General features: G+C 40.4%; 1 long non-coding RNA gene across 1 annotated transcript in view; it reads right to left on the reverse strand.

The window, feature by feature from the left end:
• LOC105097306 (uncharacterized) overlaps positions 1-26087 on the reverse strand; it is a 329784-nt gene that overhangs the window by 92016 nt on the left and 211681 nt on the right. Inside the window, exons 10-15 of the long non-coding RNA XR_010377177.1 lie at positions 23231-23341; positions 21509-21716; positions 17412-17481; positions 15307-16492; positions 14907-15008; positions 13622-13855 (exon numbers count right to left, since the gene is read on the reverse strand). This is a non-coding gene — a long non-coding RNA (uncharacterized LOC105097306). The remainder of the gene's footprint in view (positions 1-13621; positions 13856-14906; positions 15009-15306; positions 16493-17411; positions 17482-21508; positions 21717-23230; positions 23342-26087) is intronic.

A 26087-nucleotide genomic window follows, 5' to 3' on the forward strand; every position in this document is an offset into this window, starting at 1 on the left:
CCCCACCGGAGGCGCAGGCAGTGCATGCTGAGCCCTCCCCGCCCTTCCCCTCCTGCTGCGCTTAGGCCTGGGTCTGTTTTATAGGCAAGAGGCTTCTCAGGCCCAGGAGCAGATGCTCTTTGTCAGTAAGTACCCCTGCCACTCAGTCTCACCTTCCGTGCAGAGGACCGCAATCCCTCCCCAGAGAGACAGTCCTTAAACACCTATTTTAAAGCCCACATTTTGGTAATTTCATTAAGTTAGAACTGAACCCTTGCTGGCTAAAGGGCAGCACTGGCTGTGAACAAAACGGTGCTTAGAGGCCCTTTCAGAGTATATTTTCTCTGCATCGTTGAACACTTTTGCCCCAACTGAATACAGAGCAAAACGCTGAACGCCTGGGATGTGTCCCTCCTGCCGGCCACAGGGAGGATAAATCCCAAAGCATGGTCAGGGGAATCCGAGGTGTCTGTGAAAGACTTAGAAACTCCATGTCGTGTTATAGGCCCTCAGACTGTGTCTGTGGAATTCATCTGTAAAGTTTCCATGATAAAAATGCTGGATTTTTCTCTGGCCCTTTGAACAGAGAATATAATTTCAGTGTTTTCTCTATGTATCATGAGGGGTAGAAGACATCTGAAGAGTTTCATCCCTGACTTAATTCTAGAGTGATATACGTGCTCTTGGTGAGTGACAAAAAGACATTAATGAAATTAATAATTTAGGCTTACTTCATTCATTGTTAATATTGACATAGCCATTTATTGATAGTCATTTTGGTAAAATCAAACTAAGAAGGAAAATCAAGAAAATGAAAGGAATAAGAAAGATGAAATTACACAAAAGTCTTGATTTTATTCTTTCTTTCATGTGCTTTGACCTCACTGCAAACCATCTCTGCATCTCTTTCTTTCCCAAGCGATTTATCATCCTAATGACCTTGACATAAACATATCATGATCTATGTCTCCTTAGGAGAAAAATGTTCAATGTATTCAGTATTTCTCTTTCTGGAAAAACTTTGGTTGTTTTTAAATGTCAACAAATTTCTTTGTTTGTAGGTATTATATGCCTATGTGAAAATATAAGCACATATATATGTGTATTCATGTGTATTCACACACGTGTACACGCATGCACATATATATAGATATATTTAGTTTAGTTGATAAGGTCTATATCCATATTTTTATCTGTAGCTACATCTATATATTTCTACATAGAGAGATACACAAACTCCTACAGAAAATGCACCCGTGTACGGACACAGAAACCAATGTTACAACATATGCATTCACCTCCAAGCCCATGGTCACAAATTAAGAATCTTGGCTAACCCTTATATTGATCAGCAAAAATGTTCAGTTTAGAAAACATATTAGAGAAGTATTATAACACATCACCATTTTCTACACTGTAATAAACAGGACAAGAAATACTCATCCTTCTCTGATTTTATTTTCAAGTCAGGCCAGAGGAGGTGCCGTGAGACAGTGGGCTCAGACACACATCCCGGCCTGTTCATTTTAATGTTTTTGTTTGCTCTGCCTCTGCAACCGTCACACAGCACAGTAAAGGGAGTCACCTCTCTCCTCCTTCAGTTGTTCTCAAGAGGAGAGGGAGAGGACCACGATGCTCTCGGAGTGGCTGGAGGCAGTGGAGACTGGGTGCCACTAGCATGCGGACCACTGAATTGCAAATCACCTACCTGAGTAAGAAGGCATTTTATGGGTACGGCTCAAGCTGTGCAGCATTTCTGTCTTTTCTCTCTAATGTCTGTTTCAACACTGCTTCCTGGGAAGAGGGGCTTTCCTTGACCTTGAGGTGGCTGAAGATTTATATGATGGAGAAGTCTTAATAATTAAGGTCTAGCCACAGCAATAAAAGCAGTGAGAGCTATTTGTCTGTGGCTACATATACCTATCAACCCCACTACCTTTTTATTGTCGTCATCATGGCCCTTTGTGACTGGCATAATTTCTAAAAGGAAGCAGAGACCATGACTGAAAGAATGTTAAAATATTTTATTGGCCACAGGGCATCCTCTGTGCCCTAGCAGTCAGGCAGTATAATTTAACTCAGAGAACACAGATTTCCTAAAATCTTATGAGCCAAAATGGTACACTCTCTTCTCCAGGGTGCTCCCGGCTGGGAGCCCTCCACCTCTATGACGAAACGAAAGGAGTGGGAGGATCCTTATCTGAGAAACTACGGCCTTGCCTCGTTCAACGGCCCAAGGTTTATCAGCCTTCAATATATTGTGTCATGCTCAGAACATCCCAAGTCCCCTTTTAAGTCCATTCAGAATGTGGAGAATGTCAAGACTATTATTTGTGAATGGGAAAAAAAAAAAAGAAAAGGAAAGCTTTCACATAAATTTCTGGCCATTAGGACTCCTGGGAGAAATTAAGTCTGATGGCAGACAGAAAATGGGAAAGCAATTCAGTAAGTTCAAAAGTGCACTGACCATTTAATTACTCTTAAGTCACATTTTACATAAGGACTAACATCAGGCCTCCACAGCACCGTCTCCATGTTGTTAACTGTTTAAATATATCTCACACCTTGTAACAGAGCTTCAGGGTAGCACGTGAGTCAGCGAGCAGTCCAGACAATGATTTTTAAATAGCTCTAACATTTTCAGCTTCTCTTGTTTTTTCCTTAAGCTTTATCTCTTTTTCTTTATTCAGTTAATAAATGGTTATTGAATGCCTACTGTATCCCAAGCACTGTGCACAGTATTGAAGATATGATAGTAAGTACAATAAATATGGGTTTCTTGCCCTGAGAGAGCTTGCGATATTTTGGAGAGAGACACGCAGTAATGAGGCAACTCCAGTGTGGTATGTGCTTTGGCAGGGAGGGCCAGTCTGCTAAGGGAAGGCATTGGAAAAAGGCATCTAGACAAGACTGCAGGAATTATGGAAGGATTTCTAGGTAAAGTGACATCTAAGCTGAATCCCTTTGTTTGTTTAATTTTTTGGTGGGGGGAGGTACTTAGGTTTATTTAGTTATTTATTTAATGGCAGTGCTGGGGATTGAACCCAGGACCCTGTGCACGCTAAGCACCCTACCACTGAGCTGTCCCCTCTCCCCCACGTTAAGCTGAATCTCGAGTGGCGAGCCACTAGCCAGGTGCAGGCGGGTGGGTGGCTTGAAGAAATGGAGCAAAATAGGGCGAGAATGAGAGAGAACCAAGTAACTTTACTTGAAGACGTGAGAGAATCCTGTCCAGGGCTGAAGGTTAAAGAGAAGGGTCCCGTGTGGAGGACGAGCATGCAGCCAGAGGAACAGAGGGCAAAGCAGCTGGAAGAGGCCCTGCAGAGGGCAGAGCACGGCGGGGCAGCGAGTCTGAGGGAGGACCAGCACGGTGCGATGGACGGAAAGAAGAAACAAGAATGTAAACAAATTGAAAGGCGCCGTGGCGGGAACTTTGAGAGATTCCCCTAAAGTGGTTTCAGGTTTTTAATAGGAACAAACCTAGTCATCAATATTCATCGAGTATGGAGTATATTCTTTGTCTCAATCAGTGTGATTAGAGTTTATCTAATACTCAGAACCTTCTATGACATTGCTAACAGAATATCCAGTTTGCAGATAACAAAGAACATCTCAGAGAAAATAGTTTGTTCTTGATCAGAGTCAGAGATATGAATTCAGAGTCTCTATACCACGTGTTCCTTTCCACTTCCTCCAGTAAAGCAGAAGAAGGACTTCTCTGTTGTGAGAGTCAGAGGGAAATGGAGATAGAAGTTTTAGGGGAGGAGAAAAAGGATCAATACTGCCACCAGCTTCTCCTGTTCTAATGACAAGGGCACCCAGGTAGTGCTCAAGATGAATAGAATTAGATTGTGTCACCAGCCACTCAGAAATCTCAAGATGTGCTCAACAACATGTCAGTCAAGTGTGGACATGGAAAACGCAGGTGGCTGAAATGATCTAGGATAGAAATTTTTCCAGATAGATGGTGTCTTTGTTTAGGCTGCTGTAACAAAATACTGTAGACCGAGTGGCTTAAACAATGGATTATAAATATTTCTCAGAGTTCTGGAGGCTAGGAAACCCAAGATCCAGGGACTGGCCAACTCAGTTCCCCCTTGAGTGCTCTCTTCCTGGACTGCAGATGGCCACCTTCTCACTGTGTCCTTACACGGCAGAGAGAGAGAGAGAGAGAGAGAGAGAGCATCGTGGGGCCCTCCCCCGACCTCGTCTGCACCTCACTATCTCCCACATGCTCCATCTCCAAATACCATCACATTGGGAACTGGGGCATCAGCCTATGAATCTGGGGGGACACAAGTCAGCACACAGTAGGTAAAAAAGAAAGATAATTAAATACGTGATCTAAAAATGTTCAAGAGCTGGCCCATGAAAGTCTACAGTGACTGGGAAAGGAAGTGGAGACCAGCGGGCTCACTGCAAGGGAGAAACAGGTGGAGCCCTGATGAGGTGACAGACTATTATGGGAGCAACTCAGCTCAAATAAAACAGGTGGAAAATGGGATGACTGAATTGACTTTTTAATTTTTAATATCTCCCATATTGATTTTTAGTTAATATCCAAAAACAAATAAGGATCTGTATGCTTATTTTCTACAGGCAGAAAAGAACAAACGAGATTGGGGGTGTTCTGCAAAGACACCTGAGGACAGAGAAAACTTGGGGTCAGAAAGAAGTTGGTGGCTTTGAAGAAGAACGACTGATACATGAAGTTTCCAAGAGAGAAGAAAAGGTGAACAAAGGCTCTGAAAGAGATCCCCAAGGGCTCCCCAGTGAAGTCGTGCCCTGTGGCTAGTGAGACAGATACATGTGACAAAGCCGAAAAAAATAAAACCTCTGCTACATGTAAGATATGCTCAGTGTGTGAAAATAATCTGTCTCACTGGACAATGAGGTTTAACTAATTCAATGAATGACTGAAAGACATTTTTAAAAAGAATAAGAGATCAGTAATCGTTGAAGAAAATGTGGTAACTATTATGCTATAATTTTAAATAGCATATTAAAGGAACAGGTTTTTTGACGCCATCAAGCTTCCCCAAGATGGACCTCAGAGGCAGTGTCACCTTCTGTCTCCTGCTTCATAAATTAGATTCTCCAAGGAAGGGGCTGAGCAGGGAAGGGATAATATTCAACCACTTTAATTGCTAGTAGACATTTTTAATCATCAAAATATAATTTTATCCAATAAACTACTTATTTGATTAAGAATACAAAAATCATTAATTTTCAAGGAGTTCAAAAATAGAATTGAACATTAAAATCTAGTGGACACTAAGTTATGCTGAAACATATCATTGGATAATTTAGTTTAGTAGTTCTCAAAATATGGTCTGTAGACCCTGAGGGTCCCCCAAACCCTTCAGGTGGCCAGCAAGGTTAGAGCCATTTTAATAATAAGACTCAGACCTTATTTGTCATTTTCACTGTGTTGACATCTGTACTGAATGTGCACAGCAATGATGGATTAAACAGCTGGCACATTAGAATGAAGGGAGGCAGTGGTACCCAACTGTATAGTGGTCATTATTTTTTTCACACCAACATGTCCATTTCCACTCAAGGATGTCCTTGATGAAGCAGCAAAAATACTGGTATTATCAAGTGTGGACCCTTGAGTACATGTCTTTTCAATATTCTATGTGACCAAGTGGGAAGTACACAAAAGGCACTTCTGTCGCCATCACACCAAAGTATGAGGTTGCCATGAGGAAAAAACATTTGTGCAATTAAGTTGTGAGCTGAACTTTCTACCATTTTCACGAAACATCACTGTTACTGAAAAGAGCAACTGGCAGACAAATATTATTCAGACTTGAATATCTGGAAGACATTTTCTCAGAAATGAACAAAGTGCACCTGTCACTTAAGGAAAACAACCAACAGTATTCATTGCCAACAATACAATTTAAGCCTCAAGTGAAAGCTTCCATGAGCTTGACAGCTTTCCAATGCTTTCAGACTTTTCTGATAAACTTGGTAGTGATATTAATGAAATTTCTTTATACTGTGTAATGAAATTTCATCAACATTTGGAAGAGCTGCAAAACTCAACAATGTTTTCCAAATGTTCAATGCACCATATTACAGAATCATGCATGGGTAAAAAACTACATTCAAATAACGAGATAAATGAATGGATTTTAATGTGATACGTCTGTTGACACAGTTTTAGATTCCATATTACAATTAACCTTTAAGAATCCACCACGTGCTGAGTTTGGGTGGAGTATCAAAGGAAGTTCTTCACAACTACTTCTGAAGGCTATTAAAATAGTCCTCCCTTTTTCAACTACACAGATGTGTGCAACACTGGATTTTCTTCATTTACTTCAACCAAAGCAACGTATCACAAAAAACTGAATGCAGAAGCAGATATGCTAATCCAGCAAACCTACAGAGGGCAGATATTCAAGAAATCTGCAGAAATGTAAAATACTGCCACTCCTCTCACAAAATTTTTATTTGAAAGATCAAGTTATTTCATTAAAAGTATGTTATTTACCTTAACATGCAATTAGATTATTATTGGTTTTCAAATGAATTACTATAAATGTTTAAAATTCTGTTTTAATGTTTAAAATTCTGTTTTAATTTCTACTCTTCTAAATATTAATATATAAACAAAATTTTTTTGGTGTCTTAATAGTGTTTCAATGTGCAAAGGGGCTCTAAAACCACAGTTTTGAGAATTGCTTTAGCTGAGCAAAATGCACCTGTAATTGCGATTTCTATTATGGCCGCAAATTAAGTTACTGAATTTTAAATGTTATGTTGCCCTTAGTTCACAAGATACACCAAAGAAAAAATACCGAGGGCTTCGGTTTTACTTTAAAATATTTGAAACAATCTGATTGTAATAAAATTATAAGTCTGTTAGTCCCTCTCCTTTCCCGTTACTTTTTTCAAAACTCTGTAAATCAAGTCTTCCAGAAGCAGGACTGAGGGACTTCTGCAATGACTCCAGTGTTGCACTGGCAGCCCTCATACAACAGTTTTCATTCCCACGCCCGACACTGGAAAACTCTTTTCCTGGAGCACAGGTCAAGGGGGCTTGGACAATAGTCTTTTGCTTTCCTATTTCCTTCGGGAATCTTAATCCTACAGAATCGTACAGACACAGACCCGGAAGCTCCCTCCATATTTTCCCAAGACAGCCCAAAGGAAGCCTGCAATGGGACATACGCAGTGAAAACCAGACTTTTGGTCCGTAGGTCAAGGTTTATAAAACTGGCCAAGGTCTTGACAAAGATCCTGAATTCATACAACGTGTATTTCTTTAATAAAAAGAGACAGAAAGAGATGATGTTTGTTAGAAATACTACTTAAAGGTACCTAACTAAATACTTTTACCAAGACAGGGGATATAGAGGCGTCAACGTGTGGAGTGGGTAAGGAGGAGAGCTGGAGAGAGTCAGGTCTGAGCCCTCCCACCCGCCTAAGTGGGCGAAGGGGCCTCTGGCACCAGAACTCCCGGTCTGCCCCCCACCCACCGGGGTGTAGGTCTTTGTATTGAGATCAAGCAGAATATTCAAGGAAGATGGCTTGAGCCCTCCTGGCCTGCGGTTCTGCCAGTCCCCTCCAGGAAATTCCTGAACATTCCTGAGGGACAGGTGGAGGGGATAAGGAGGGAGAGGGGTTTCTCTCCTGGGTCGGCCCACTTGGTTCTCAGCAGCTGCCGGCCTCACCCAGCTGTGGTCCCCGCTGACCCCGTGGCCTTCCCTGCTGGGGCTCATTGTTCCATGGCAGAAACACCAGTACTTGCCGCCTTCCAAGCACACATGCTCACCTCGTCTCTCAAAATAAAGATTCCTAATTTGTAGCTAGATGACTTGCAGTCAGCTGGAAGTCCTGGTTTTCCAGCCTTCCTTGTCTCCAAGTGCTGGTGAGCGGGACGTATATACAGTTCTGTGTAAATGGAAGTGTTCTGTGGAATGTCCCGGAAACCTCATCAGAAAAGAGGAAACACACCCTTCTTCCTCCCTTTCCCCCTTCTGCACCCTGGATGCAGGTAGGATGCGCTGCTGTAGGGACCGCAGGGAACTGCTCTGATGAGAGCCGAACCCTCAGGGTGGCTGAATGGAGAACAGGGAGGACCGACCGTGGGTCCCTGATGACTCTGGGGCTGGCACACCTGCCCTGGAGGACCTTCCCTGAGAATTCTTTGTATGACAAATAAGTAAACATCCCATCATATTTAAGCCATGTTCTTTCAAGTTTTTGGCACATACAACTGAAACACTTTCTCTCCCCAGATTATAAACAACACAAGGCTATTTTGTAGAAAAAAACTTTAAGCGGAAGCCTGATGGTAACCACATAAACGTATAAAATGGAAAGAAATTACTGCAAATTCACTGGAGGACATCACCATTCCTAGATCTCTGTCACCACTTCTCTGCTGCAGCAATATCCATCCCCGTCCACATCACCCACAAGTGCCCTGCCTTCCATCATGTTCACAGGCATTCCTTCTCCTCGACCGATTGTCAATCACTTAAACGATCTCTTCTTGTTGATTCACTGTAACTCAGATTCCTCTCACTTTATCTTGTCAAACAGTTTGTGCCTGTCTTCCTCTCACTCACGCCATCCACCCAAAACCCACTGCATCGCATTTCTCAAGCAAAAATGCCATCAGAGCCCACCACAGTAGTTTTCATCAGCAAAAGAACCATCTACCCCCAAGATCATTTAAGCAATTCCATTAGAAGGAAGCAGTAGCCACCACACATTTTTAAATAGTATTTTTCTTGCTATTTTATCATTATTTAAGAAGCAGGGAAAATACAACTGGGAAGATTTAATGAAATCAGAAATTCCTGCACAGATTTTGGCAGTTTCTGTGTGTCATGAAAGATGCCTACAACGGTATAAAAAGCCCAGACACAGCGAAGCTCCTGTGACTTATGTGAAAGCAGACCCCATCTCTCCTAACACAGAGCTGCATCTCCAGCATCCGTCATCCCCCAAGTCCTCCGACTGCCAGCCAGCCCCAGGTGATGCACACAGACTCTGCCCTCCACACCCGCCCTTGCTTAACTGCACTTTATGATTTTTCCTCTTAAACTGTCATGGGTTTAACACAGCATAAAATGTTTGCATTCTCTCTCATCACCCCACAGTTTCCAATTAACTGCATATTCTCTGAGGACTTTGCTATAGGATCCACAGCCTTCTCTCCAACCCCGATTACTGCAATTATCCCCCAGTTTTCACATGGATGATTGAATCAAGACCCCAGCCTGACAGTTTTTTACCTCATCTCCATTATTTTTCATCTCCACATAACCACAGATACCCAGAGCATGTTTAAACATGTCACTAGCTAATACTTCACCTTTTAAATCTCAAACTTTAATTCTCCATCCCCAGCAATTTTTAGCATTCTGTCTCTCTCTTCTTCACTCCCATTACAACGACTTTTTTAGCCTTTTGAGAGAATTCTGGGAAAAGAAGGCAGAGCGAAAGTTTCTCCATCCCTCTCCTTTTTAGAAACTATTCAAAAATAACAAGGAGAAAGACAGAAAAGGCCACCTTATCATCATTAAAAACTGATGAAAGTCTATAACTCTGGATGAAAATACACAAAGAAGAGTTCCAAAGGGCAATGAAAATTAGACCAGGGCATTGAAAGTTTGCACGAGAGCTCAGCAGAACCCAGGTGATGTGTTCAGCACCCTGTGATGTGTTCAGGGCAAGCAGCGGTACCCAGTGAGAACAGCAAGGTTCTCAGGGAGGATGGGCAGCGGGAGACTCTGGGACGCCTTCGTGTTGCAACGAAGTGGCCAGGAAAGTGAACTGAAAGAGGAAATATATAAAATAGCTGTGTGCCATGGAAGTGACAGCACAGGGAATAAAATATGGGTAGCAAGCAGCCCTGCAGCTGCTCATCTTGCCAGCTGGAGAAGAAAAAAAGATCTCAGCATGCCTGTGTGTGTGTGTGTGTGTGTGTGTGTGTGTGTGGACAAACCCATGCTCATGCATGCGTATGTACACACACACCTCCACCTTGTACCCAAACAGAAACATACCAGACTTCACAGAACCCCGCGGGAACTTCCTGCAAACCCAGAACACAGAACCAGAGCCTAACTTGCTCGGGGATTATCAGACCCCAGCTGACCTGGGGAGGGGAAATAAACACCCAGCTCCAGCCCACTCTAGCCATCCTGTCCCACATAAGAGGGGAGTAAAGACTAAGAAACACTTGTGAAGCTCACGGCCCAGAGCACAGGCTCACTAAAGACTGAGACCTGATCACAGGACCACAGAACGCTCCCCAGCACCCTCCCCACCATGTTACTAAGGCCTATTTACAGCAGCTCCTTTCTCCTGGTACGTCATGTCCTGCTATGGAGAAAAAATGACAAGGCACACCAAAAGGCAACAAAACAAAACAAAACAAAACAAAACAAAAAAACAACCACACAATTTGAAGAGACAGAGCAAGTATCAAAACCAGACGTGGCAGGGATGTTAAAATGATCACACCTAGAATTTAAAACTGTGATTAATATGCTAAGGGCTCTAATGGGTGAAGTAGACAGCATGCAAAGGATAAATTGGGAGTTCAAGATTTGCAAATACTATTATAAATAAAATAGATAAAAAACAAATTTCTTCTGTATAGCATAGGGAACTATATTCAATATCTTGTAATAACCTATCATGAAAAAAAAAACGAAAATCACATATATATGTATGACTGAAACATTATGCTGTATACAAGAAATTGACACATTGTAACTGACTGTACTTCAATTTAAAAAAAGAACAACAACAACAAAAAGAACAGATGGGCAATGTAAGCAGAGAGATGGAAATCTAAGAAAGAACCCCAAAGAAATGCTAGAGATAAAAGTCACTGTAACAGAAATGAAGAGGGCCTCTGATGGGCTTGTTCGTAAGCTGGACAAGGCTGAGGAAAGAATCTCTGAGCCTCAGGCATCCCAACAGAAACCCCCAAAACTGAAAAGCAAAGATAACAAAGACTGAAGACAACAGAATGGAAAATCCAAGGACTGTGGGACAACTGCTAAGGGTGTAACAGATCCATCATGGGAACACCAGAAGGAGAAGAAAGAGAGAAAGGAACAGAAAAACACTAGAAATAACAGTGACTGAGAATTCCCCCAAATTAAAATCAGACACCAAAACACAGATCTAGGAAGCTCAGAGAACACCAAGTAGGATAAATGCCAACATAGGCTACCCATAGGCATATCATCTTCAAACTATAGAAAATCAAAGATAAAGAAAAAATCTTGAAAGAAGCCAGAGGAAAATAAAACTTTCCCTATAGAGGAACATAACACTTTCCCTATAGAGGAACAAAGATAAGAATTACATCCAGCTTCCCCCCAGGAACCACGCAAGCAGGACGAAAGTGGAGTGAAATATTGAAAGTATTGAGAGAAAAAGCCACCAGCCTAGAATTCTGTGCCCTGTGAAATGAATCGTTCAAAAGTGAAGGAGAAATAAAGACCCTCAGACAAACAAAAGTGAAGGGAATTGGTTGACAGTAGACCTACCTTGCAAGAAATGTCAAAAGAAAGTCTTTACAGAGAAGGAAGCATACAGGTCAGAAACTGGGATCTACATAAAGAAAGGAAGAGCATCAGAGAAGGGATAAGTGGAGGTAAAGTAAAGACTTTCATTTCTCTTATTCTTAATTGATCCAACCAATAACAGCATGTTCAAAGTAACAGCAACAATGTATTCAATTACATATGCTGGTGCATACATCTTATGTACATATGTGCTTGTGGGTGCTTGTGTGTAAGTGAAAAGAAAGCAATGACACAAGGGACCGGAGGGAGGAATTAGGATAATTTTGTTACTATAAAGCACTCACACTGCCTGTGAAGTGGTGTAGCATTATCTGAATGTGGACTTGGATTAATTATAAATGTATATTGAGAATTCTATGACAACTACTAAAAAAGTTAAAAAAGATGTATAACTGATATGTTAAGAAAGCCGAGAAAATGAAATCTCATAGAATGCTCAATTAAAACCAGAAAAGGCGGAAAGAGAGTGAAAGACAAAGACAGGAACAAAGAACGAGAATGACAAATACGAAAGATTAACAAAGATGGTAGAGACTTGTCTACCTATGTCAATATCACATAAAAAGTAATGCTGACATTATTAGTGTTCAGTTCATTAAGGAAAAGTCAGGAATTGGATAAAAATTTCATGCACCCACGTATTGATTTTCTTCCTCTTGAGAAGTGCTAGAAAATGGGATTTATGAGAAACAATATAAAGAAAACTGCCTTTCAAAAAAAAACAATTTTAATAAAAGAAACTCTGTTTTTTTTCTTGATGATTCAGAATCTCCTACAGTTTGTTCCTTGGAAAACTTCTTCCCACAGATATAAAGGATCGTTCATGAATTAAGGTTTATGGGGTCACATTGGTTTGGAGAATGTTGCAATCTACAAACTCCCTTCCCGAAATTCACAACACACATGAGCAAATCAAACAGCATGAAAAGCCCACGGTAAAGACAGTTTGTTTAGCCCAATGTTTCCTAAATTTTGGAAAGCACAAAGAAATGTTGGCCAAAAAAAGTGATCTTGTAACTCAAAAGCACACGATTTGTAAAGGTGACCATGCGAATTAGCTACAGATGAACACGATGCATGTCTATACCCATGGTCTCCGTGTCTCCTGCCTGAGTGAAAGGTGCCCCTTTCCTGTATAAGGACTGACCCCTCCATGTGCACTCTGCTTGCCGTCCCCTGTTACTTTCTCCAAAACCTTATTCCTGTATCACCAGTTTTCTATTGATATTTTTCTCCATTGAGATGCTGGCCATAACGTATGAAAACATTCTTTTGCAAGTCCTATTTTGAAAAAGAAATTACTGGAAAAATGTCAAGCTGCCACACACTTCTTTGTTCCCCCTTTATAGCACAATTCTTGTCAGTTTCTACGTGACATTTCTTCTTGGTGATGGTACAACGTCACTCTTCAACCTGTTCTAACCTGGCTGTCTTCCAACCACTCCCCTGAGCTGTTGTTGTCAAAGTGTTGGAATAATCCATGCTGCCAAATTCTGCAGACGTTTTTTAATTCTCATCTTATTTTACACTCGACAGCATTTCACACACTTGGCCACTCACTCCTCAAAACACTACCCTTTGTTTCTGGGATGTCATACTCCTCTGCTTTTCACCATATCTCACCTCAGGTACCTTTAATGACTTCACTGCATCCATCTGACCTCAAAAAGTTAGAATTCCTCAGGTTCATTCCAGGTTTTGTGTTTCTAACCTCTTACTAGATAATTTCATTCATTTCCATGGCTTTAAATAACGCGTATGACGAGATTCCAAGTGCCAAATGTATAGCCCCGGCTCCTAATTCTGTTCTGAGCTCTAAGTTCTTAGTGTTAGCTGCCTGTTGACACGTTGGCATATACACCATGCGCATCTCAAAGGAAACAAGCCCCAAAGGGGCTTTCCCACCTCATCCCAACTTCCGCTTCTGTGTGATGTATCTCAATAAACTGCACCTCCCACCACCCAGTACCTCTAAACAAATATTCCAGAGCCACCCTCATGTCCTTCCTCCCTTAAATCATAATCTAAGTCATTAACAAGATGTGTCGATTTTCCCCTCAGATACTTACCTTGAACCTGTCCACTTCTCCGCACCTCCATTTCCACCTTCTCAGTTCAAGCCAGCATCTTCTCTCGCCTGGTCTGTTCTAGCAATAGCTTCCCAGCTGATCTCTTTCTTCCTTCTTCTTGCCTCTCTCCAGTCAATACTCCCGAGAGCACACGAATGACTTTTAAAAATGCAAATCCAATGGACTCACTCCACATCCTGCTTATTAAAAACCTTCCATGGCTTCCTCGTGAACCTGGAATGAAGTGCAGTGGAAAAGGTCAGCCTGCCTCTTCTTGATCCATTGGCCACACTTCTCACTGTGTGCTGGCTTTTCTGCCTTCGGTCCTCTTCCTGGAAACACGCTAAGCTGTTCCCCTTCTGCTCTTTCTCTACCTTATTGTTCTTCCCCTATTTTCCATGCAGCTGACTTTGATCATATCTCACCTCCAATGGCACCTCAGCCCATCCCTGCCAATCCTATTAAAGGTGCCTGCACACCCACCAGGTTCTGTCACACCCCCACATTTACTGCCCTCAAAGTAAATGATCTGCACTGACTGTGTTTATTATTAAGCGGTGCTGGTGAGGTGGGCTGGGTATGATTTGGGTGTTGTCTTCTCTCTACACACTCCTCCCACACATCCCTGAGGGCAGAGATCTCTCCTGTCTAGGTGACCACTGTAATCCCAATGCCCAGAGCAATGCTGGCACAAAATACCTCCTGAGTTAATATTTGTTGGATAAATTGATGCAAGATAATATGTGATTATTTTTCAGTGTCAACCCAGAAGGTAGAATCCTCGTGTATTCCAATGGGAAGCGAGTCTGGGGAGGCCAGTCCAGATTACAACAAGGGAACCCACCTGGAAGTGAAGTCTGGACCTTCTAAGGTGATATATATCCCTGGTGCACCTGGGGTCTGGGTATGGAGATAATTCACCACCAGTTTTTGCAGGAAATTTCAGATAAAAGGCACATCTCATGGCCTCCAGATCTTCTTTTCAAACTGCACGAATTCAAAATCCTGGACTCCGAAGAATTCTTCCCTCCCTGCTCATAATTTTCATATAAACCTTATTTTCACTAAAGTGTAATTTACAGTTTAGCCACTTGAGGGCACTTCAGCTCTTTTATAGGCACTCTTTAAAAAAATGCTGAGCACCTTTCAAAAAGGCAAGAATTAATTTCTCTACAAATCCTTGATTCTGACACTTATAAATCTCCAGTTCCTAAAATTCAAAGGAGCTATTTCTAATCCAGGAAGTTGACGTCACTAACTCATGAATTACTTTTATTTAACTCACCATCGTAACTCCTGTCTTCAGTTTCCGTGGAGAGATCGCAGTGCTATCCATGTCAGGCTGATGACTCACGTGATGAATGATCAGTGACCAACTAGGTGAGCACTAGAACCACGCCAGAGAATGTTCAAAATACGCACTCCTGAGTCGCACTCTATCCAGCAGATGCATTAAATCGCAACCACCAGGGTGTAGCACTAACTCATGAGGTTTTTAGCAGATCCCCAAGTGCTTCTGATACACTCATGGATGAGGACAAAGGCCAGTGTCTTCAACCAGCCTTGAAATATACATTTATATTTTTGCACAACTGTGCTTCAGAAAGGACAGGAATCAGGACATGCCCAGGAATCACTGTAGGACAAGTGGGCATTTCCTTAAAGCATAATTACCAAATAACTACCTCAAAGGCTGCCACGAAATGCTTCAGGTCTATCTTCAGTCCCTTCAGGTCCTTTGTCAAGGGTCTCATTCCTGAGCTGAGACGTCAGACTGGCCTGATGTGGATCCATGTCCAGCTCTGAAGCCGGAGAATCACGTCTGGTGAACACATGGAGGGGGGGCCTGGACAGACAGGAACAGCACCTACCCCTCCGCCTCCTCCCTCCACACCACACCATGCTCTTCTGCTCTGAGCAAATAGCCCACCTCGAGTCCTCCTAAAATGCCAGCCACATCCACGTTTCAGCGCCAGCAACGCCATGGGCTCCCTTTGCCCAGCAAACTCGTGTCAGTGAACATGTCTGTTTTTCCTGCAAGAACACAGCAGGAGGGCTGCGTTTTGATTTTACATCTTTTTTCCCCCCAAGCCTTGGAAGCCAACCCCCCCAGGAGACAACAGGAAGGCACCATCTTCCTTCATTTCTCCTTGAATCCACCTCTCATCCTGATACAAGTAGGAAGAAAAAGTGTTTGTAGTGAAGGCTGTTTCCACACTTTTTCTAACACAGAATTCATGACATCAGGATAGTGGGGTGTGCTGTGCTCTGGAATAAAAGAGCCATAGCTTCCCACCCTGACCTGCCAGCATATTATTTCACCTCTATTCTGCATCGACAAAGTGGAGAAACAAAAATATGTATCTCTGCGGAGACTGAACAGGACAACACGTTCTGTAGGATGTGGTCCACAGCCCCACATCCACTCGCAGCCTTTCCCGGTCCACTGCGCTGGGAAGCCAAACATCTCCTTTCCCCGAGTCCCTGCCGCAGGGGCTCCGGGCATGAACTGTGTTCTGTCAATCAGAGGCAGAAGCTGGACGTGAGCAAGAGACTATGTTCCTTCAGTGCTTGGCCGTCTCTGCTGGCAAGCATGGTGTTAGAACTAGGAGGTTTTCTGGAGTGGGGTCTGTCCATTTTCCGGATTTTTCAGTGTCGTGAGACTTGTGGCATTACAGCAGGGATTACCTCAGAGGTGGGAGCTCCTGGTGAGTCGGGTCTGGGACGCTTTGGCGGTTGTCCCAGAAGGTCCACCCCAGAACCTACGTCTGTGGCCCTTCCATCCGCTGATTGTAAGGACCTCATTGCTGCCTTAACTCACTTCCACTTTACGTCTCTGGAGCAGCTTCTGTTTCTGATCCTGAGCCCGGCCTAATACAGACATACAAAGAGCTTAATAGAGTTCATGCACTTCGAAACTGCTTTAGAAATGCTAGTTATTATTATTATTTATATCTGACCTTTTAAAAACTTTTTTTATTGAGATATAGTTGATGTACAATATTATAAATTACAGGTGTACAATGTAGTGACTCACAATTTTTAAAGGTTCTATTCCATTCATAGTCATTGTAAAATACTAGCTGTATTCCCCGTGTCGTGCAATGTATCCTTGTCGCTTATTTTATACACGGTGGTTTGTACCTGTTAATCCCTGACCCGTCTTGTTCCTCCCCTTCCCTCTCCCCACTGGTAACCACTAGTTTGTTCTCCATATCTGAGAGACTGTTTCCTTTTTATTATATCCACTAGTGTGTTTTATCTTTTAGATTCCCTGTATAAGTGATATCATGTATTTGACCTTAATCAACTTGCTTAATGACATTAAGCCTGAGCTTCCTTAACTGTAAAATGGTGACCTGCTTCTGAATCTGCTGTGTAAATAAAATCAGATAACGTATAGAAAGTTCTTAGCACAATGAGCAAGGGCTCCAAAATTTTATCTATATTTATCATTTTGACTTGTTTCCATTGTTATTTTTTTATCATTTTTATCAATGTATAAATTATTTTGATATTAGTCTTCTAATTTAGGATGGAGGTGAAAATCCTGTGCCCTGGACCACACTCTCTGTAGCAGCATCGGACAGGTGCATGCTGATGTCTAGGCTACTGATGTGTCGTATGACTTAGTAACACGTTACAGAGAGAGCCAGGCTAAATTAAAAAAAAATAATAATAATTTCTCAAAAATTAATCGTCTGATTCTGACCTGTGGAATTTTTTTCTTTGGACTTTGCTCTACAACCATGAGAGGGCAGACAAGTACAGTGGAAAAATCAGTACATACCAGGCAAAGCAGTAAATTCTTGGTCTGCTTTTTGAATGTGGGTGGAAGCCATATTTTTCAGTTTATCCTGCTGCAGCAACAAATAGAGAGAGTAGAATAAAGAAGCTTAATATTTTTTATATGCCTTAAGTTGTATCTCATTCTTAAAGTTTAATTTCTAACTGTATTACTGATATATATATATATAAATGCAATGATTTCTATACACTGGCTATAGTCAACAAGCTTGCTTAATTATTAATCGATACTATGTGTATAAAATCTCAAATTCTGTGTATATGATTATATCTTCTGCAAATAATGTCAATTTCCTCCTCTGCTAACATTAAAGTGTTTTCTTTTCCTTATCGCATTGCTTGGGGCCACCAGTATACTAGGAGATAAAGCAGTGACAGCAGTATCCTAGCCCTGTTCCTGACGTGAATTGAGAAGTTATTTTTTTACCATTACATTCAACATTTGCTAAGAGTTCAGCAGCTTTATTAATTTTTCAATTTAGCAACTTGGACATTATTAATCCCTTTTATTACGTGTTTCTTCTATTCCATTATTTTTGTACATTGTCATATATTCTTTGGATTTAATTTGCTGTTCTTTTCCCAAAATCTGACATTGAAATGGAGACCTAGTTGATTCTTAGAATTTCTTTTTAAATATATGCATAAAGGCATTTCGATATAAATTTCCAATAAGAATGGAAATAATTAATTTTGTTGGAAAATAATTAAATTATTCAACCAAAGTTCCCAGTATCCTCATTCTGAAATCAAATTCTTTAATCATTTCTATAATATTGTGTAGATTACAATTATTCTCCTAAGCCCTTAGACCTTGCCTTTCCTAATCTTCCATGTCTGCTCTCTTCTTTGGTGTGTGATCTTCCATCTCCAAACACACTGAATGTAATCACTCCAATTCTCACTGTGGGACGCTCCATTCTATGGCACATCTGGTCTACCCCAGGCTCTGCAGTCAACAGAACACCTGACCCACCTGTTACTCAGCTTCTGAATTCCCATCCTGACCATGAAACCTTTCCTCACAATTGTGGTTTTTGGTTTTTGTTTGTTTTACAGTTTTTGTTTTGTATTTCTCTGTGTCCTATTTTACAGATGATTAGGCTTCAGAATGTTTTAAAGAAATCAACTCAATATCTACCTTCCAATCAATTCTCTATATCAGCATTATATGGTAAAATGAACCATGATTTCAATTTACAATGATGCTGATTTTAATTTAATTTTGTGGCTACATTACTTGGACCCTGCTGAATGGTGAGATGAATTTTCTTAATGCTAACTTCCCTCCATGGAAGGTAAAACCAGATGAAATGAACTGATAATTCTCACACAGAATGGCAGATTTATTATTTGGAGTGTGGCACTTCCACAGCCAAGTTTTTAGGTTGTGCAACATTTAACTTGTTTTTGTTCCACGGGTAGAGCCTGGCTCTCACCTGTCAAGTCCTCTTGAAAATGTGTGCTCAAGATCACAATGGGGACAGGACATAAAACGGCGGATGAGTCAGCACACCCCCACAAACTCCGCCAGAGAAGGTAACTAGGACTGTCTGAGCTGGTATTATTAACCATCTTAGTAGACGGAAAGCCTATTAAAAAATGACTCCTTCCAGATGCTAGCAGAGAGCAGGTTACCAAAGAACTGCTACAGCCCAAACTCTTCAGATAGCATGACTAAGGGGGAAGGCACTTGGGACAACTCTCAATAAGGAGAATTATCCATTGCTGGCAGTTTCTGGAAGCCATAATTGCTTGGGAACAGCTCAGATCTTTGGCCTCAATGCAATTCATCCAAGTGTGTTTCTCTAAATCTCACTGTTATCAGAAAATCATACCACCTCTCTCATCCTGAGGCAGATGAAAATCATCATCCCATTGTTCCTCATACTTCCTGGAGCATGCTGGCCAGGCATGTATCTGCAATTGTGTACGTTCCCTGAAGGCAAGAATTGCACTTGGCCAAGTTACAGGTATATAATACATATGTACTGAATTCTTTATTCACAATGAATCAATCTATCCTCTTTCATGAACACTTAAAAAGAGTGAAATGCTTACAGGAAGATGTTTTATAGTGGTGGTAAGGATTTGGACCATTTTAAAAGACTGCCATGTTACCTGAGGCTATCACTCAACAGAAAAAATGGTGCATAGTTATCCAATCATTTCGAAGATTACAGTGCAATCACACTACCTTAAAATGCATTACTTATGATCACAAAGCAAATATTTCTGCAAAAATAATCACCATAAACCTAGTGATATAGCCATCAGGTCATTTACTAACAGAGGTTCAATGAGTATCAAGTAAATAAAAGAAGTTGTAAAACAAAAAAATTATGAACATCCAAATGTTCACAGAAAATTTATTTTCTCTCTCCTTTTTATCTTGAAAATTTTGAAATCCACAGAAAAGTTGCAAAAACAGTAAAAGAAAGACCCATATGCCCTTTATCTGGTTCTCTCACTGTTAATCTTTTGCTGTATTTGTTTCTCTTGTGTGTGTGCGTGTGTGGGGTGTGTGTGTGTGTGTGTGTGTGTGTGTGCACCGGCCATTTGAGGATTACTTGCAGATATTATAACACTTCATCCCTAAATGCGAGTCTCCTATGAACAAAGGCCTTCTCCTATATAACAATACAATTATCTCACTCAGGAAATACAACATTAATACAATACCACTATCTAATACACAGGCCAACTTCCAATTTTCCCAATGATCCCAATAAAGTCCTTTGTTTTCTAAAATTTACTTTTCCTCTCTAGGCTACAATCTAGGATCACACATCACAATTACTTGTCACGTCTCTTCAGTCTCCTTTAATCTGGGACAGTTTCCCAGCCTTGTTTGCCATTCATAACGTTGACATGTTTAAAGGTCTGTTTAAAGTGGTCATCCAGAATGTGCTACAGTTTGGACTGTTCCGATGATTAGCCTCAGTTTAAACACTCTGAGCACGAACACTACGCAGATGAAGTGTGTCCTTCTTGGTGCATCGTTATGTCAGTTTCTCCCTTCAAACGCCAAACTGTTCCTCAGTGCACCCCACACCCAAGTCTGTTACTTTGTGAACACTTAAAAAAAAGGGAAATGCTTGCAATGAATCAACCCTGAATCAACTGGGGTTGAGGGGGGGAGGTACCTTCTCCTGCCTCTGCTAACACAGCCCTCCTGTGTGGCCTGCTCTCTCTGCTCTTCCCCAGCTGCCCAAGGGTTCCTTTCTTTCACTTCTCGACTCAAATACCACCACTTACCACAAAAATTTTCTGTACTATACTCCTCCAGGCATACACGCCTATCTCCAAAATTCCTCCCGTTGTCTAAAACCCACCCAGTACTGCATCACAACAAACAACTAAATAGCTCTCCTTGTATTAATACTAAACTTACCACAATTGTACTAGAAAGCCACTCCATGGACCTAGAATTCGCTACATTTGGATTTTATTCCCCGAAGAGACTATCAGAATTCAGAGCACTTAATCAACAGTAATTTTGTAACCCTTGATGAGGGAGCAAATTGACATTATCTTAGGAAAAAAAATCTATCCTGCAATTAATTGCCCCACTGTCTTTAAGAACTCATCCAAGAAAACAGTGTTTTCAATTTAGCCCCCAGAGGGCCATTTTTTCCTACTTCTGTATATAACTGTACTTTGTTCTGAAAAAACTTTTTAAGGAAAGTTTAAATTCTCAAGGACATTTTGCAGAAATTAAGAATGGAGAAAAACATCCAATTTAAAAAGTCCCTCCTCTTTTTTTCAAGCAGCACTCCTTATATTCTTCAAAAATAGGTCAGTTATGGAGGGGAAATAGCTCAGTGGTAGAGTGCCTGCTTTAGCACACACGAAGTCCTAGGTTCAATCCCCAGTACCTCGATTAAAAAAAGAAGTTTAAAAAAGGTCAGTGGATCTGAAATAATCATAACAAAAATAACAAAAAAAATTGAGACAATAAAGAATAACATGTTATCTCAAGTAATTGTATATCCATTCTTTATTACTTTGTACATAAATTCCTAAAATCTCAGGGCTTGAGAGCTCCACATACTATGTTCAGCTTGCGTCTACCCTCACCTCTGTTTTAGCGTAGAGCATGCTTTCCCGTGGTGAATGCTGCTTCCTTCTGTCTTCAGATTCATTAATCTCCAGCATCAACTTAACCTCATCACAGATGAGAATATGCAGAAGGCTCCAGGGAGGCCGTGGTCCATCACAGTTTCTCGTTGCTACGGACACACAGAAGCACTGACGCCTGCTACAGATTCTCCTGTCAGTCTGTTAACTAAATATGGGTAAATTTTTCCATATGGAAAACACTACAAATAAATGCCTTTTTAAATTACATCAGGGCCTAATGAACTTGCTAAAGGACTGACTGAATCAAATTTTAACATAATTGATCTTCAAAATTTGGCTTCTGACACATCGTAGATGTCTATCTAAATAAACCAAATACAATTCTCAAGCGTGGCTTATGTCAAGAGAATGACCGCTTACTGAAGCTGCCATGAAGAGCATTCATCTATGCTTTTTTTTTTCCTTTTCAGTTTTATTATGTACAATTATTACAGTTTAACTGCATATACACATCATATTGCATGTAAATACATATATACAGTATACTGCACTTTTTTTTTTTAGTTTTCATATATGCTTTTAACAGTAACAAGTCTTAGAGTTTTGGTATGTTTTCAGGCTTAGTCCGGAGTGGGGGTTGGGGAGCAAGGGAGATGTTCTGTGGTCTTTTAAAATCAGGAAACATTCAAAAATGCAACATTATACAAATTACAAAAAATTCTGAAATTTTCAGAGACTTGACTGAATGTTCTTTTGTATGTGAATCTTCAGAAAGGGAATGGAGGGTTTCCTACTTTGAAAACTTACCTGGAGTAGCTTAGGACAACTACAGAAACCCTGGCTTAAGACACAAGATGCAAATACAGATGTCTCTGCAAGTAATCTGAGAGGCAGGGGCATTACAACGTAAGACGGGAGGCAGACGGCCTGAATTTTTCCCTTACCTCGGCCAGTAATTAGCTGACAAGTAATTGGCAAGACCCTGGACAAAGCATTTTTGTCCCCAGACCTCAGTTTCTGATTTGCAAAATGGAGATAAAGTGACAAGATTGTTGTGAAAATCAAATTAATAAACTCATAGTGAAATTGCTGTATAAACTGAAATGCACTATGTGAATATGATTTCATTTCTATTTTTATTATTATATTCCAATATGTTTCCTTGAAGATTTATAACACTTGCTTTTTCTAATTAGAAGTCTGATTCTCTGAGTCTCTGCTAGCACAAAATGAAGCAGTTTTCTATCTGATATAGTTGTCCAACTACAGGGCCAGATCATACAAGTATATGACTATGTTTGAAAGTTCTTCTAATTTTCAAATTAAAAAAAATGCTTTCAAATAGGGAATAAAAATATAAATTAGAAAGATAAACCAAAAGCTATTTTAAAATAGTTACCATGGGGCAAGAAACAGAAATAAGAAGTGGATGTCTCTATATAGTTGACTTTGGGACTCTGTAAAAACCTTATATAATCAAACAATATAATTATTTCAGAAATAAAAAGCTGAGCAATTCCTTAAAATGAAAAAAAAAAAAAGAATCTTTTTTGCATAACCAATTACTGACATAAACATACCTTGGTCCTGGACTTCCTGGCCTCCAGAACTGTGAGAAATCAATGCTGTTGTTTAGCCAACGGTCTATCATATTTGTTACAGCAGCCTGACAAAGACATCTACATTCATCTTCTTAAAAAATGCATATTATGTAAATACCTGCTCACTGAGCCGTTCCAGAAGCAGTGACAGATCCGAAGCAATGACTACCTCTTTGATTCTGGTCTCAGAACTTTATTTTTCTCCATGGGAAATTGATTGAGTCTGTGTCTGAGTGAAAAAATATGTTGAATAAATCTGTGGCATCTTGTGCTTCAAAGCAAGAAAGTTGTCAAAGATTATAGAGGTCAAAGCAAAGCAACAGAGGAGACAATGAGAGCAGCTCCCACTGGGTCATTTGTGGAACAGTTTGGGCATCGACAGAAATGACTGGAAAAGCCTGAAATAAATCTTCTGTGTATATAAAATCACGAGTTAGTAATTACACACACAAAAACGGCACACACTCATTGGTTATCTTTGATAGCTACTAGAAGGTTAAAAAAATTGATTTAATAAAAGGGAAAGGATTATGCATGACCTATTCTGCTGTTCCTTTATATGGTTTATTTCACATTGTTTTTCTAGGGTAACCATTGCTTCAACTTGGTACAACTCGGGTCAGCAGGGGGCCAAAGCTCACCATGGAAATAAGGTCATTCATTGTTGAAGCCACTGTTGACACTGATCACAGGTCAGCTTCTCCCTCGTCACACCTCCTCCTTCTTATCCCAAGAGCATTACCTAATAAATACCCCAGATGCTAATCTCCATCACGGAGTTTGCATCCTCTGAGACCCAACCTGTTGCAAGCAATGACTGCCATGTCTGGTCTAAGAAAACAAATGCTAAGATAGGATTTTAGAGCCGAATCTCTTGTTCCCTAGCTGGCAATTAGAACCTCTTCACGAATGGCAGGTGGAGCTTAGATGGACGTTAGCACTGGTGGTAGTGTAACTGCTAATATTTTCACCAGTTTGGTACCCTGGTGGAAGGACATACATTAGCTCGTGCAGGGTGTCAGACATTTGAGAAATACGGGAGAAATAATAACATAAGGAACAGGGTTGGCTGAGGTTAAGTGATACTTTGGAAAAATAAAAATTAAGAATGATTAATCTACAATTAAAAGCTAAGTTTAACAGCCATAGGTTCCTTTAATGATAGATAAATAGACAGATAACAGATGAGATAGATAGATAGACAGACAGACAGACAGACAGATAGATAGATAAGTGAATGAAATCAGCACATCCAGATGTGGGAAATTCTTCAGGACAAATGAAGTACTATCTTTAACAAATATATAACATTATAAAAGGGTATTTAGAGGCATATTAACTACAAATAATGTGTCACCTGATTCAAACAAATAACTGTAAAAAGACTTTTTTTTAGAACCATGAAGAAAATAGAACATGGACTGGTTAAAAGATGATATGGTAGTAAGTACTTATAAAATGTTATTTGTGATAAAATAATACTAAATTGAGTTTTTAAAAAGTCATTATTAGAGATTTATATTGAAATATGTACAGGAGAAATGATACAATTATCTGGTATTTGCTTTGTAATCATCTAGGGAAAAAACACAATTCCTAATGCAATTTCTATTTTGTTTTTAAAAATCTAGGTAGTTCTGTATATAGACAATTTAAAAACATGGAAATATATATACAAAAAGTTCACAATGATCATCTTTAAAGAGTAAGATTAAAGAAATACTTTGTATTTTACATATTCCTGTGCTTTTTGATTTTTTATGAGTATGCATTAATATTTAGTGAGGTGAAAATACTTCTTTTTCAAGAATTTAATATATATTATATATGTGTGTATGTGCATACATATGTATATGTATGTGTGCATGTGTGTATATATATATATATATTCTTACTTAATGAGACAAAGTATAAATATGCCTTAAAAAAAGAATAGCATTGTTGGTGTTACAAGTTTTAGTGATCTGTTCTTACCAACTTTTTCTCTCATTCTATCAAAACAAATTTTTAATTCTGTACTGGGCTATGAATTTTTCAAAGATATGTTTCCTGACCATAAAGAACTTCTGTAAAATTAACCTTCATCTGTTATGGATTTGTTTAAAACATCCTTTGCCTTAATTCCACTCAAGTAAGAGCCTTTATTAAATTATTTGTAATTGCCATGAAATTGAATTGGGACTTGTGCTGTAAAGAAGCATGGGAAAATTCACAGGAGAATAGCCCTAATGAGAATATATTGCATAAGCTACAAAAACATAGTTAAAAATAATCAGAGTTGAGGATGAAAAGATCCTAAAGGAACAAATTCCAAAAACTGGTGGGCTCTTCCTGGTAGAGAGGTGAGCCAACCCGCTTTCCTCCATGAGGGAATGGTGTAGAAAGAGGAGGAAGCTACCACAGATGAGAGTAAGAAGAAATTACCCAAACTTCCCATTATGTCTTAATGACTGTGTGAAGGCTGGTGATGACTTAGAGTCCCTAGGGGTCTGGGCCCCGGAGCAAGTCCTCGCCCACCCGCCATTTTCCCACAGAGCATCACTGCAGATGGACTTACCACTGGGGACGGGGCAAGGCACACTGGGCCCTCTCTCACAGAAGCAGCCCACTGAAGACCAGGGACAGGGCAAGAAAAATCTGCCTGAGGCACTTCAGGCTCTCAGTGGATACAAGTAATTGCTGCTGAAGGTTGGTGGTGAGGCGGGGAGATGAAAAGAGATCTCCCAAAGGTCAGGAAACCGAGAGTGTGAATAAATAACAAAGAGTACCCTGAGCAATCCGAAAAGCTAGCAGCCCACGTGCAGAAAGGAACTCGACTGTAAAGCATAATGAGAACCTTGAGATCTTGTCAGAGCTCAGATCCAAGTCCTACCGAAGGGAAAGTCCTGATCCAGCCTTCAAAGCGTTTGAAGACAGTGGTGATCTAAATCTCACTAAAGCTGTAGCAAAGCAGAGGCAGCTGACATTAATCAGAT

The sequence above is a fragment of the Camelus dromedarius genome, chromosome 21 (genome assembly GCF_036321535.1).
Source record: "Camelus dromedarius isolate mCamDro1 chromosome 21, mCamDro1.pat, whole genome shotgun sequence".
NCBI classification, from domain to species: domain Eukaryota; kingdom Metazoa; phylum Chordata; class Mammalia; order Artiodactyla; family Camelidae; genus Camelus; species Camelus dromedarius.